This window comes from Hibiscus syriacus, unplaced genomic scaffold (genome assembly GCF_006381635.1).
Source record: "Hibiscus syriacus cultivar Baekdansim isolate YM2019G1 unplaced genomic scaffold, ASM638163v2 tig00112402_pilon, whole genome shotgun sequence".
Classification (NCBI taxonomy): Eukaryota; Viridiplantae; Streptophyta; class Magnoliopsida; order Malvales; family Malvaceae; genus Hibiscus; species Hibiscus syriacus.
The window spans coordinates 579,041-591,810 of NW_024063323.1; the positions used below are offsets into that span (position 1 = coordinate 579,041).

Here is a 12,770-nt window from a genome sequence, read left to right on the forward strand (position 1 = left end):
GGTGATTCATAGCGACGTATCTGCTTGCGACTTAGCAGGCCCGGAAGCATGTACTGGGATGTCAACACTTGAGAGATTTGCGGGAACTTGAGAAGGGAAGTACTAGTACACCTTGGGGCTTTGGCATACGCATAGACAATACGCTCATGTGGATTCTCATATTCATTATGATCCGGATGGTTCTGTTCTTAGTTATCATTCTGTCGAGGCAGATAGTATTAAAAAGTTGGTGTCCAATATACGAAGGCTCTCTAACGACAGAACATTTTCCCTGGGGAGGTGAAAATTGTTTGGGGTTAGAGCAGAGCACAAACCTGAAGAAGCCACTGCAAACTACGATCTTAAAGTACCTATTTGACAATGAAAACTCATACCCTTGTATACACGGTGCTTGAATCCGGGACCTCATGAGATAACAACAAATCCCTTAACCGCTGAAGTAGCTTGGTTTGTGCTGAAGTTGCATCTCTGTTAGACTGCATTCGGCTCATTGCAGGTCCTTTGCATGCTCTTGCTGCTGGAACTCAGCCTGCCCAAGCGAGTCCTGCTCCAGGAGTCTCTGGGGGATGTAGACCTGCTTCTGTGCCAAAACATTCTGGATACAATCCATTGCAGGGACTTCTGCCTAGCAGTTCAACCACAAATGTTAATCAGGCTGCTGCTGTTCCAGCAGGAAATACTGCTCTATCTGCCTCCTCAAGCTCTATGGGGAACCATAGCCTCCATGTAGCTGCAATGCTAAAGGCTGCTGGGAGAAGTGGCCCTGGCATTATACCCATCTCACTGTCGCCCATTGATGTACAACCAGCGACACCACCTGCAACACCACCAAGGAGGAGTGTATTCGAAGCATGTGCGATTCGGTTCATCTACGAAAGCGAAGAACATAACCACGCAAGGAAAAATGTTGCTCAACCAAGTCTTGAAAAAACTCATGGAGGAACGTTATTTTATGTGGGAAAACTCAGAAGAGAAAAGTACTGATCTTTGAGACTTTGTGGCAACACCATCCAATATCAAAATTCTCAAGAAAATGATCAAGTTCATTAAATGAGGCAATCCACAATTAATTTGATAATAGAAAGAATGAAGGCAAAGATTAAGACATAAATGGGCAAATTTTGCAACCGTGTAAGAAAATGAACGAAACAGCAAGCACAGTAAGCTTCATGGAATCAAACAGAGATACGAAACCCAAATCTAAAACATCAAGTAGAACAGATCCCATGAAGGAAAGCTAGTGTTTTAAAACTCACTAATCCAAATGACTAGTTCCCTGCTTAAATTTAATTTCAAAATATACAAATATTGGTATAAAATACTATTTTATTATTATAATTAAAAAAATAAAACAAGCCCGATCCTTGAAGAGAATTTTGATGGAACAAATCTGAATTTCCAAGACAAGTGTTGATTAGGTAAGCAGCAGTCCAGATGCATATGATTTGTTTTTTATTGCAAATATTATCTTTTAAGGAGAAAGTACAAAACTCTTGGAAAAACTTGCTGCTTATGTAAAATATATTAACACTAATCAGATTTACAGTGAAATCCTAATCAAATAAACTTGAAATTACCAAAAATAAAGTTGGATTTTTATCCGTCTTTGAAAATCCATCATTGCTCAATCCTTGAAGGCACAAATGAGAGCCCTTTGTACATTATCAGCCACCGTTCTTAGCCTTCCTTGAGTTGCATCTGCCGGTGAAGAACCGCTAACCTCAATCGTCCGAGCCACCCTCTGCTTGCACTTCTCCCACCCGTCATGATGAAACCAGCATGCTCGTCCTCCATGACTTCCTTCCATGCTGAGAAACGACATGTTATGGTTTTCACCGAAGGAATATCTTAGTCTCACTGCAACACAGTAGGGCAGCCATGCGGCACCTCCAGCAGTATTTATATGTGGTATATGAGCAGGATCTAGTACAACCGTCAGAGTGAAATCCACAGAGTTATGAGGTCTATCGTAGTGGATATTGCTTTTAGTTGCGGATGAGCTTTCAGAAGCATCACCAATGTTTACCCCAGTATGATTTTCAAGACATAACTCAATACGGGGTTTCTGAGCAGGAGCTATATCTCCACTTTGTGTTAGTACTAATCCTTTTTTCCAAGCTATTAATTTCAGGAATTCTCGTAAAACAGAAATGGGTAGTGTGAGAAGCGTGATGAATGATGCAACGCGTGAGGCATCATAGGGTTCAGATGCAACACGTCGGCTGAAGTAGTCACATATCTCACTTATCTCGGATTGAGTTAATTCCTCTTGAGCATTAGCATTGTTTTGTTGCTGTTGTTGCTGCTGCTGATGATGGAAACGCTTCACGCTAAGAACCTGAAGAAGAAGTTGAACTCTATGGACGCTTACGGCAAACACATAGCCTCTGCAGAAAGACACAAGATCAGAAGACTATCCAAATCCGAACTATATGCATTTCCTCCATATGATACACAAAATCAACCTAATGAGATGATCCTTCAACAGAATTAAACCGATCAACAATGCAATGCAATTCTGCCATTCGTCTACAAGGAATTATAAACACAATGTGAAAAAGATTCAGATAGACCATTTGCTTAAAGCTTTTAAAGGAGATCGATTCATTCGGTGCTAGGCATTAAATGGCTATACAAGCATATTCTTATCCATCAATTTGCACCAAGGACAACTGAAGCCACCAAATTAATCAAGTACTTTGAAAATAAAATCAGTGAAGTCATCAATGATAAAAGGTTCCATGCATGAAGAAAAAATAGATAGAAACATGCTGTAATAGTAAATTAAGAACTTTTACACTCTTACCCCACAAAGAAACGCAAGGCAGGCTGTTCTTGGTCCAAGTTCAAAAGTGCACCTTCATTGTCCTTCAAGATTGATCCCAGGATCTCTTTCAAAAGTTCGGGTAACTGGGCAAATAACCATAGAACACCGAGGTATTTAAGAATGCCCCTCAAAACCTTCTTAAGAGCAACAACAGGAACCCATCCACCTCCATATCCTCCATCATCACCAAGCCCAATAATGGCAGTGTTCAGTTCCCCCCTAACGTGGGCAGGAACACCACTACCAGGAGGTCTACGTATTGGCAAACCCGAGCTCACAACAGCTAAATTTGGCGATCCCGGAAGAGCGCTTCCCACACGGTTAAAACCAGATACCTGGTTTGCAGCCCTAGACATTGCTGCGGAGGTAGGAACGTTAACTCTATTTCCATTTCCTGAAAGCTGTGGACCTGAACTCAAGTTTGTATTATTTGAATTCGCCAGGCCAACTGTTTGTTGGCCACTCGTGAAACCAGAATCTAATCCATTCAGTTCTTGGGCAACATGCTCCATAATGAAAGGCCTAAACTGTGGACATGGTAAGGACCCTCCAACAGAAGTTCCCCCCCTTGGTGGTGTTGCAGGTGGTGTCGCTGGTTGCAGCCAAACTTGATCGCCAGCAAAGCATCGCATGTCAACTGCAAAACGCTTACGATATATTAAGCGTATCCAATATGGACCACGTAATACAACAGAAACATCAATGGGCAACAGTGAGCTGGGTACAATGCCAGGGCCACCTCTCCCAGAAGCCGCTAAAATTGCAGCCCCATGGAGGCTATGGTTCCCCATAGAGCTTGCAGAAGCAGATAGAGCAGTATTTCCTGCTGGAACAGAAGCAGCCTGATTAACATTTGTGGTTGAACTGCTAGGCAGAAATCCCTGCAATGGAGTGTATCCAGACTGTTTTGGCACAGAAGAAATAGTTCCAGATACCCCAGAGACTACAGGAGCAGGACTAGCTCGAGCTGGCCGAGTTGCAGCAGCAAGAGCATGCAGAGGACCTGCAGTGAGCCGAATACAGTCTAACAGAGATGCAACTTCAGCTCCATCAATGAAATCTTCCAAAAACTGTATGAAGCAATCAGAGTAATTAGTGAATTTATGATGTGTATGGGGAACTGTACAAATGTTAGATTTGAGCCGAAGACTAGTGTCTATTATCTAGAGAATTCCAATTAATCAACATTATATTTAGAAGTTGAAAAATGTCATCTGTGCTTAAGATGAAAAACACTAATTTGTCCTTATATGAGATAAGCATACATCAAGCTAAATCTTATGATAAGTGAACACACTGTGCCACAATATAGTTCAAGGAAAGTTTTACTGAGACCTACTTAAACATATTCATGATTTCATGTACATTACTTGTCAGCTGATCTGTTGGGGCACTCATGCACATAAATAATTGTTCTTTCGCTTGGTATAGTTCGAAGAAAATTATGAAACTTTAAGCCAATTGAACCATTTGTCCAAAAGCCAGTAAAGGAAAAGGTAATAAAGTTTTCATTCAATCATTGAAGTAAACCACCATGTCAGGAGTAACCATTCATTCAGTGTATTTCAAGAAAAAATGGGGAAAGAAATTATACCATACCAAGCACCAAACAAACCAAGATAGGATCTCCATAATTCTGAAAAGCGCAGGAAAAACAGGGACAATCTCAAGCCATCTAGCATGCTTACTCAAGTTCTTAAGGGGAAAAGATAAAATCAAAGAAAGGCCTCCGCCATGACATTTTGCAATATTACATGATAAATGTAAACGAAACAATGTAGCTGAAAAATGTTACCAAGAACACATTAAAAATCACAGTAAATAGTATGAGAAAAAAATAATGGACAATGAAATTATTTTAAAGGAAAGGGGGAAAGCGTACCTTCGTATGAGGCCAAAGTTGATTGGGAGACACATGCATTGTGCAACCTTCCTTACCAGATTCCCACTCTACAACAAAACGAGCTAACACACCTGATCCAAAGCAAAACCACAAACTCAACAATCCTACTGCCTCAATTCTGAAAGATCTCCTCATCTGTTCTGATAACTTATCAGCAGCCTCCACAGCACCTTTCCCTCCTATGGGTGCTTTAAGATCGGAGTTTGCACTGCCTTCTTCAGGTTTGTCCTCTGCTCTAACCCCAAGCAATTTCCACATCCCCAGGGAAAATGTTCTAGCATTAGAGAGCCTTCGTATATCGGCCACCAACTTTTTAATACTATCCACCTCGACAGAATGATAACTAAGAACAACACCATCCGGATCATAACTAATATGAGAATCCACATGAGATGTATTAGCTATACGTATTCCAGAGCCCCAAGGTGTACTAGTACTTCCCTTCTGAAGTTCCCACAAATCTCTGAAGTGTTGGTCATTTATTTTGACATCCCAGTACATGCTTCCAGGCCTGCCAAGTCGCAAGCAGATATGTCGCCATGAATCACCTTGGGAACATGGCAGTCGGAACCATATATTTGAGGATGCGTTTCTTAAACACACTTCTTCAACATAAGGAATGTCCAGTTCCTCCATCTGGATTGTGAGTTTGGCATGTTTAATACAAAGTGAAGAATGTCTGACCACGTGAAGAAGAGCAGAAACATAGATGCTAGAAGGTGCATTCCCTTTATTTGCTTCGGCTATAAGATAACCATAACTGTGTGCTTCAGATTTAGGGATCATCCCCGAAGATTCAAGCACCTGAGATGTAGGCCGCTGAGTGTGAGCGACATCAGAGATTTTCCTTCTCTTCAAAAATCCTGCATCAGCATCTATACCCTGAAGTGAGGGAATCAAACTCAACAAATTCGAAATTTTACGTTTCCGTGGATTTTGGTCATGTTTGCAAGCATCATTAGAAGCGCCATGACAAGCTGTAGTTTCTGCTGCTTGGGCTGCAAAAGGTATAATTACCTAGTCAAATATGAGTAACCATAAAACAAACTTGAACAGACAGTGCAATCAGAGAAAGTATCTTACATACGGGGGTGAAGCCAAAGGGCTTGCTCCAGAAAACCTAACAGCTGCAGTTAGATTTCCAGGGGATGAGCTTCTTGGCCCATTAGGCTTTGCATTTTGTGCAACGACTCGAGGAAGGGCTGGTCTAGGTGGAGATAATAGTTGACACATACTTGTCGACTTCAACTGATCTTCATCCAATACTCCACTGTCAACTGAATGACGAGATCTAAGAGAAGCCAGATCCTGCTCAGATTTTGAAGCAGATAGCTTCTTTGAAGAAGTGATCCTTCCTATGCCAGATGATAACGAACCAAATGAAGCAGAGTGAGATGAACTCTTAAGACCACTTGATGGGTACAATGGATCATCATAATGAGTAGCAGAACCTGATGATTTTGCAAAATTATTATGCTGTGAGACCTGCAAACCCGCTTCCCAATTTGGAGAAGAGTTTCCTGCTTTTACACCATGAAGATTCATTGGGACTGATGTAAGATGAGACGCAAGAGATGAACTAAAGGAAGAAAAATTTTGAGAAGGAAAAGGAGTTGCAGATGTCCCCTTCTCAATTTCAAAAACTTCATCAACAATAGATGAAAAACTTGATGAAGGACCCCCAGCAATTTGCATAGAACCATCAAGGTTAAACATATCATGTTCAGATATCTGATTTGGTCTCCCAACATTAGGAAAAGATGAAACCAATTTTCCCCAGTCAAGTATGCTCAAATTTGTTTCATCTTCAAGCATCTGCATCTGGCTAATGTCAATTTTCTTAATCCGCAACACATTGTTTAAGTCATTAAATGAATGACCTTTCCCTGATGAATCTGACCGGGTCTCTAGCAGTTTAAACACAGGATTGAAATCCTTATCTAGTTCCATCAAGAGAAAATAAGAACTCTCACACTCTGGAAAGCCCATTACCACTACATCAGAACCATTCACGAGGTTCTTGGGCACTTTCACTGCTGCAAAACCAGGTTCATAGACCTACAAGAATCAAACATACAGATTCATTTGTCATTAGAAATTAAATAAAAGAAAGACAAAAACAATAATATAGCATTGGTATTTGGTAAAGATAACAAATAAAAAGCAGAGGTGGTTACTTCGAGGCCCAAGAATCTTCCAATAGCAGCGAACAGATGTACTATACTTTTGCTTCGCAAGCTTGTAAAAACATCAGCTGCTGTCATAGTTCCTTGATTTAAAGTTTCTTCACACTCTAACAATGCTGAAGGTGCAAGAATATTTTGGGATGACCGGAGAAGAAAGCGGCCATTTCTGTGATCCAAAACAAAGTTTCATAAACTCTAAACTAGGCCAAGAATCATTTATCAACGGAACCACATACAATTCTAAATATGCAAATTCAAGAATCTTGCATTAGATGATTAGAAAAAGATTAACAAGATGAGAAAGCATCTACAGAAGTTACCAAGTGTAACTGAATATGCCCAGATGGCAGATAGTACTCTTTGAGTGTACATATTAAGGGTGAGTGCACATGGAAAAGAAGTGAAAAACTAGAGACGGGAAATGACATGTCACTTGTAGGGGTAAAGAAAGACCTTATATTTATTCCAAGGGTAAAAAATGATGAGCCATAAACACGGACACGCAACAATTCCTGCCCCCAATGTTCCTTGCTGTCAAGCTTAGCATCCTTCAACAACACAAAATGGAGAGGAAAAAATAAAATTTACCACAAAGTATCATCAGTGATATTGTAATAAAAATTACAGCAACAGCATATGGTGATGAAAATTTGATTAAAAGTCAAAGAAAACTAAGGTACAATAGGTTTAACCCCAGTAGATTCTATCTCCTGATTAAGACATTCCAGAATAAGGTGCCAGCAAATAAATCCATAATAAGAGGGAAGCGACCTTTATATTCTCACTATCAGCTTGATCAGCCTGCAAAAGGAGAACAACATCACTAGCATCTCGGCAAATCTGCACATTTTTCATCAGCTCTTTCTGAATTTTCAGTAGACGAGTATATCTATTGCATGATATAGCTCTTAAAAGCAGCTTTTCTACATCAATGCAACTTTGATCAAGGAAAAAACACGCCTCCTCGCCAGTTATTGGATCTATAGCAAATGTGCTATGTTGACACTTAATCTGCAGGTCCGGTCCATGTTCAATTTTTATATATGGGCAGGATCCCGAGTCTGAGGCACCTGAATTTTTATCAGAATCTAGCCAATAGACAAGTTTCAATCCTGGAGTTCGTAGACCAGCTGAATCAGACTCATTATCTTGATTCAGCTGTGCAGAACCACCACTCCCTCCATCAGATATCATCTCAAAGCGTATAGCATCTCTCCATCTCCCTTGCCGGAGTGCTTGTACTTGCCTTATGACAGTATCCATAACAAGTGCAACACAAAGCTCATGCAGAACTGAGTATAAGGTAGCAAATGGATTCTCAGCTGCAGACATTCTGCGCTCTAAGTCATCTCCAAGGACATGCCTTCTCATCTCCTCTAGTTTCACAAGCCCACTTCGCTCACCAACCAGTAATTCTAAATGCAAAATCCTCCACAATGATAGATGTCCACGGTAACCAAGAGTAACTAACACCTTAAATTCTCCATCTACACGAATCGAAGCGGTACCATCAGCGACTTTCACTTCAGAAATTTCCTTGGGCAGTGTAGCTTCAAGTAATTTAGAGCGTACAAGTGTGTCCAACTTTTTCAAAGCCGACTTTTGCTGATCTTCAGTTAATGAGCTTTGCATACCCACATCTTCTATACATTTTGGTAATCGCTCATATGATCCTGTGAGTAAGACTTCAACAGAAGATGGAACGTCATACACAGGGGCACGAGCTTGCTGTAACCCCTCATGCATGAAGAATAATGAATCTGCAGCCTGGGTGAAACATGTTTCATGACTTGATAAAGTCGATGTCAGTTGCTGGCAATAGTGTATGAGTGGAACCTGCAAGTCACGACATAAAGCAAAGTATAAGCATAGATAACTAATATGTCAATTGATACCCATCCAGAAAGGACTCCATGGAATTTGGAATAAAAGGTACAATTTTGCTGCCAGTTGCAATTTAGTAGCAGCACACTAGCACATCACAATAGTTCAAAAATTCATTAAATAAGATGATAAAAATCCAACCAAAACAATAAAAACAATAAAAAAACATTAATTAATGCTACAAAAAATATGCAAAGGTTCAAGGAAACCATTTTTTCTGGACAGAATTCAACTACAGCAAAGCATGAATAAATTTAAGTCATAAATGGTGTTCAAACTCATAAAAAAGTTAATAGAAACAAAATATTGGGCATTTCCATGATAATCCAGCAATCATCAGGTCAACACTTGCAAATTTATCCACACAAGTAATAGTCTAAATAAGAAATGGGCACCAATGGTGAGTAAAGACCATAGCTAGAATGACATGACAATGCCTTGATTCTACACTTCAAGAGATTCGAAATTCGCTAAAATTCTATAAAATGAACAGCCAGAAACAAAAGAACATGTGCAAAAAGTAAAATCCTTGATTCACTTCCATTTTCAATAGCTACTCAAAAGATAACTAACGAACAAAAAGAACCAGTCGCAGACTTATAAAATCAAAATACAATAAATCTTGTACTAAAAAGAGCTCCAATTGTTCGATTAAAAATTTCATAACATTTCCCAAGCAAAAACACCCACAATTCTTTTACCAAGAAAGAAAAGTGAAACTTGAAACGAAGTTAGCAAAGTGAACTGGGTGTGTTGGGGGGCGGGGGGAGGACATGAGCGGGTCAACTCACCTGCTGACACCACTTAGCCAGAACATTGAGTCTAAGCACCCGTTGCTGGGTCTTGACTATATACTTAAGGAGATTGATCTTCTTCTCCGTATCCGATTGGTCGCCTGATTTAGATTTCTCCACAAGTTCTTTCAATGACGTGAAAGATTCCTCGGCGGTTCGACTCACTAAACTCGAGAAGCCCACCGTTTGTTGCCCTAATTCAGCCATTGGAAACAAGAACGAAAATCCCCCGCAAACAAAAAGATTAAAAATTGATGCTAATTAAGGAATCTATGGATCGGAATTGGATCTAGGTTTCAGTTAATATTCAAGAAATTAGGGTTTTTGAAAATCTCCCCCAATCTTTGTCTATCTTCTTTAGGTCTCTCATGTCAGAAAAAGTTTCTTCTTTGGGACTTCTCTAAGCTTTGGGAGGGAGGGAGGGAGGGAGGGAGGGAGGGGGAGGGAGGCAAAACACAAACGAGAATTTTTTTTTTTGTAAGATGAGAAACAGATTGATTTAAATAACAAAGAAAAAAATTCCACCTCACTTCAAAACAATTTACTTTTTTTTTAATTATATCATTCACTATTTAACTATTTTTTCACTTCTATTTTATCATTAAAATTTAAAAATTTTCAATTTAATCACTTAATTTTTAAATTATTCTCGTTTTGATCACTATAGAATGATGTAGCTTTTTTATTAATATTTTCTTCCGACGTGATACATTTTATCACTATTTTTATCATGTAGAATTTAAAATGAAAAAATATTTTCTACATTAATTTAAATCCCTAATCTACAAACCCTAATCATCAATTTATAAACCTCAAATCATCATCATCATCGATCATGGGGCATTTGGTTCGAGGAAAATAACATTACCAATGGGAATAACTTTTTCCGGAATTACATTCTCACATTTGGTTCATGAAAAAAATTATTACCAGAGAATAATCTTTTCCCACTAGTAGTTTTTTTTTGTTAAAATGGTGGGAATGTTATTACCTCCAAATTATTAGGTATTACACAATTCCCTTCACTTTGGACAAGAATACTCTTAGATTAATGAAATCTTTTTAAAAATGATAATCTTTAATTCTTATTTTTTGTACTTTACTCAAAATTATAAATATAATAATAATATACAAAGAGTTTAATTTAGTAAAATATTAATAAATTTGAGTATTTAAATTTATTTTATATTTTATTAAAATATATTAAACATTTATAATTTTATGAGATAAAAATAATATGATTGTAAAAATGTAATTATTTAAAATAATCTCTAACTTTGAGTTATTAAAAAATAGATTTTATATGTTGGAAAATAATATCTTTGTCCACTTGAGATCATAATATTATTTTTTATATTATATTATATTTTATATAAATAACTATGATCCATATGAAAATTATTTAAAAAAATACAAGTTTTATGTACTAATTATGCTTTAAATATATTTTTCTCAAAAGTTAGATAATATAACGGTTAAAATATTTTTTTATAAATTTTCATTTAAATATTTATAGTTTAATATTAAATATGAATTTTTAATATATATATATATAATAAGAATAATTTGATAAAAATATATATTCAAGTAATCTTATTTCTTCAACCAAACGCCCCGTAAAATTTCATCTTCACCCTCGTCGACTGCGCACTCTTTATTTCGACCCTCACTCCACCGAGCATGAGTGTTATGTGGTATGATTTAAGGTTTATGGGTTTTATAATTTAATTTAAAGTCTAAAATTTTGGAGATTTAATTTAGGGTTAAAATGAGGCAGTTGCATATAGGTGTAGATTTGTGACGGTAGGGTATTAAAATGTGCTATGTAGGCTAGGGAGGACTGACGGTGTCGTAGAACAGATGAGCATCTCATGCTAGGTAAGAAAGTAGGGACATGTGACCAAAACAGACTGTTAAGAAGATCAATGAATGTTGAAGGCAATGATGAGAGATAGGGACTCTCAAACGCAATAAGCAGAGTTTGGGATTTATGGGATTACACACGGAGTAGGGTTTAGGAGAAAGTTCTACATTACGATACTCTTAATATATAATTAAAAGAAGTGTAATTAGGTTTTTATTATTTAAATAATAAAATCGATAAAAAATTATCTAAAATATTATTATTTTTATCTAAAACATCAATATTTTTTAATATTTTCGGTAAAGTGCCACAATAACAAAATCAGTAAAAAAAATAACAAAACCGATAGAGTTTTACCGGTTTTGTTAAATGTCCAATAATAATAAAAACCTGTAAAAATAATAATATTTGCGATAATTTTTTACCGGTTTGGTTATTTAAATAATAACAAAACCGATAATGTCTTTTTTAATCGTATATTAATATTATCGTACGTGCTTATTTCCCGGGTTAAGGAGGTGCACCGCTATGGGTATCATCTTGGATGTTAGGGGAAGTATAGGGTTTTATGAATTTCTTTTGATTTTGGGGTTAGAATTTAGAGGTTTGCACAGAAAAGATTTGATTCGGGATACGTAATGTCGGGTGGAAGGAGGTTGGTAAAAAATGAAAGGGCCAATGGACGGAGGGTAGATGAAATTTGAATATGTAGGGGCACCAACTTCAAAACGTATTGTTTTAGAAAATAAAAAACGTTGAGAAAAATATGTTTAATTATAAAATTGGAAAACAATTTCTGAAAAATAAAAACAAAATCAAGTGAAAATATAAAAACATACAAAGATGTTGTCACTATTTTCATTAAAGTTGTTTTGGAAATTTGAAAAATAAGTAAACAAATCATATCTAAATTTTTAACTTAAACACATTTAAATTATTTTAACAATAATTTTTTGATTTAATGATATATGAAACTCTCAAACTTTTGTAAAAAAATAATATGGTTCTTGAACTTTTTTTACACTCAATATAGTCCTTAAATTAAAATTTTAATAATTTATTTTTTAGTTTTTTATATTTAATTAACTGAATATCTTAACAATTGTTTATATTTTTAATTTTAATTTAACTAAATTTTTACTTTGTTTAAATATCAAATAAGTCCTTAAACTTTCTAAAATAATCAATTAAGTCAATCTACCACAACATCATCCATCGAGTACCACAACAATATTATCATGAACTGTTACATTAATATTGTAGATTGTCATGTAAGTTTGTGAATTGTCATATAAGCATAATGAAGATCAAC

At 36.8% G+C, this 12,770-nt stretch overlaps 1 pseudogene; it reads right to left on the bottom strand.

The window, feature by feature from the left end:
• Positions 1–1,493: 1,493 nt before the first annotated feature.
• Positions 1,494–10,010, bottom strand: LOC120179146 (annotated as a pseudogene).
• Positions 10,011–12,770: the final 2,760 nt, after the last annotated feature.